The 2,802-nt window shown below is 41.4% G+C and overlaps 1 pseudogene; it reads left to right on the top strand.

The window, feature by feature from the left end:
• The first annotated feature begins 624 nt into the window (after nucleotides 1-624).
• On the top strand, nucleotides 625-1,605 carry LOC106755404 (annotated as a pseudogene).
• Nucleotides 1,606-2,802: the final 1,197 nt, after the last annotated feature.

The following is a 2,802-nucleotide window of genomic DNA, read 5'->3' as shown; positions in this document are numbered from 1 at the left end:
TGATATAGGGGTTACACGTTGAGGATGGTTTCAGATTGCAAAAGAGGGGATTCTTGCTGCAAGTCTGGTTTTGTTTACTGCAACTATATTTTGGTTTTGGGTTAGAGAGGAGATTTATATTTTTGACGTGAGGTCTTTTATAAATCCCTTGTTGTTAAAACCGCAACCATTATAGTGCATTTGCTTCCTGGGTTGGAAGGACACTAGATGAAGGCATTGTTGGCCAAACCAGTATAAAAACCAGTGTTTGATTTTCTCTATCCCTGCACTCTTTATTTCTAGTCGACTTTATCTTTTACGCAGTCAACTACGTTTTTCCGCTGCATATAACTTTTCATTACTTTTATTTCAAGAAAGATAAAAAAGGTTTATACTTTTGATAAAAAATTGCGAAAAGATTTTGTTTTTGAAAGGTTTAAACTTCTTTTTGGTCCCTATGTTATAAGCTGGTGTTCAGTTTAGTCATCGTTTTTAAAAATGTCAACCTTTGGTCCCTAAGTTATAAAAAATGTTTCAAAACAGTCCCTGCCGTTAAATATCCACTAACGGAGTTAACTTTTTCTTTCTCTTTCTTCTGCTCTTCTGAAATTCTCTGAACACTTATAGGTTTTTCTCTCTCTCTGAATTTCTCTATTTCTCCCTTTTATGTTTAAATATATATTTCTCTCTCTCCTCACTCAAAAATCACCACCACCAAACCCTCCTCCAGCACCACCACCTGCTCCTCCTTACGGAGCCTCATGAACCATTCTAGCCACACCGTCAACCACCCCTCTCTTTCAAAAATCCATCACACGCGACCAAAAATTAGGTTTTCCCATCTCCATTCACACTCTCTCCGCCGATGTACCATAGTCAGACATCTCTGTCGGTCCCTTCCTGGACACCTCTACCCTCCTCGAACCATTGTGCCAGCTGCTCCTCCAACGCCACCCACATTGCATCGTCGTCAACATGTTCCATCGTTAGGCTGGCAATGTCGATTACGAGCTCGGAATCCCCAGAGTCCTCTTCAACGGCATCGGGTGCTTCGCTCTTTGCGTCTAGGAGAACTTCAAACATGTCGTTTTTGAGAGTGTGAGTTCAAACTCAGAGCCTTTCCTCATTCCTAATATTCCCGACAGAATCGAAATGATGATGTCTCAACTTCCTCCTTTTCTGGGAAACCCATCTGAGATTCCTGAAAGGGAGGGGCATGAAGCAATTAGAGGAGAAGATTTTCAGCACTCTTATCAACAGTTTCTATGACTTGGAACCAGCTTATGCTGATCTAATAAAAAGCAAGTGGAAAAATAAAGCATGGTTTGTAGGACTAGTGTCCTCTTGCAACAGAACTAAAGAGGATAAAACCAAAAGAGGGAAGCCACCCACCATCGACGACAAAATTGCCTGAATTGGTTAAACTCTAAGAAACCCAGTTCTGTTCTCTACGCCAGCTTTGGAAGCCTGACTCGGTTGCCCCCTAAGCAACTGATGGAGATTGCTTACGGCCTGGAAGCCTCTGAGCAATCGTTCATTTGGGTGGTGGGGAACAGAGGCGAAAGGGCATTCAACTTGCCTAAGGACATTCAATTTGCTCGAAGAGTCAGAGGCGAAAGGGCTTAGTTTTAAACCTCGTTTTTTTTTTTGCCTTCAGGGTTTGTGTGTTCTTCAGTCTGTGAAAGTTTTTATGTGTGCATCTTAGAATCTGGAGTTGGTGAATTCTTCCAGTGACACACTCTTGTATACTTAATCATGTCAGATAATTTTAAGTTTCAAATATTTGTCTCTAGCGTATTTAAATTTTGTTTTCATTCCAAGTATAATTCTCTGTTCTAAGTAATTTTTGTCGCAACAATTATCTTCAATGGTTATGCATCAGATACTGTAGATAGTTTGGGTTCAAATTTCTTGATTTTCTGCTTCTTCATTAATTTCGTAAACTCCCTAAAAGCTGCATGATGAACAACAATAATAGCAGTTGTTGATATTTCATAAGATTTGTAACGAAGTGAAATAATAATAGTACCAATTTATGTTTGATACCGTAATCAGAATCATGAGGTCCTGGGGAGGCTTTGGGATGGTATTGAAGAGAAATAAAAAAATGAAGAGAGAGAAGAAAAAAGTTGTTAGTGTTAAGATAATTTCAGAAGAGCAGAAGAGAGAGAAAAAAAAGTTAACTCTGTTAGTGGATATTTAACGGGAGGAATTGATTTGAAACATTTTTTATAACTTAAGGACCAAAGGTTGACATTTTTAAAAACGGGGACTAAACTGAACACCAGCTTATAACTTAGGGACCAAAAAGAGGTTTAAACCTTTTGGAAATAACACCAATTCACCCCCCCTCTTGGTGTAAAAACGAAGCGTACCTGTTTTCCAACACAATGGAAGAGAATGAGAAAGAAAGCCTAAGCAACTGGAAAAGAGTGTACTGCTATGCTGCTCTCTGCCAGTGATACAAAACCTAGAGCCCCAGGGTCCTTTAAATAGTGTCAGAAACGAGCAAAAGCAGGGCCCGGTCCAATAAAGTCAAAACAGAGCTGAAAGAGGGCCTGACCACGAAAAGCCGACGCTCAGACGCCCCACTTAGGGCGCTTGGGCAGTGAGAACACCTCATGTAAGGCCCGGGCTTCGAGTTGGACGCCCAAGGTTTGAGACCCTGCCGCCCAGGCGGCCAAGGAGGGTGCTCAGATGGTGGACCTCGATTTTCCTCGCTCAAGCTTCCATTCAGGGCGCCCGGGCTTGGTGTTGTCCCTCCTTCTAGTGCTTTTTAGGCCCTTTTGAGCTCCATGTTCTTGGCTCTTCATTTCTGCTTCT

Source organism: Vigna radiata, unplaced genomic scaffold, assembly GCF_000741045.1.
Source record: "Vigna radiata var. radiata cultivar VC1973A unplaced genomic scaffold, Vradiata_ver6 scaffold_258, whole genome shotgun sequence".
NCBI lineage: Eukaryota > Viridiplantae > Streptophyta > Magnoliopsida > Fabales > Fabaceae > Vigna > Vigna radiata.
Note: the sequence above shows the minus strand (reverse complement) of the source record. Positions and strands in the feature narration are given on the sequence as shown.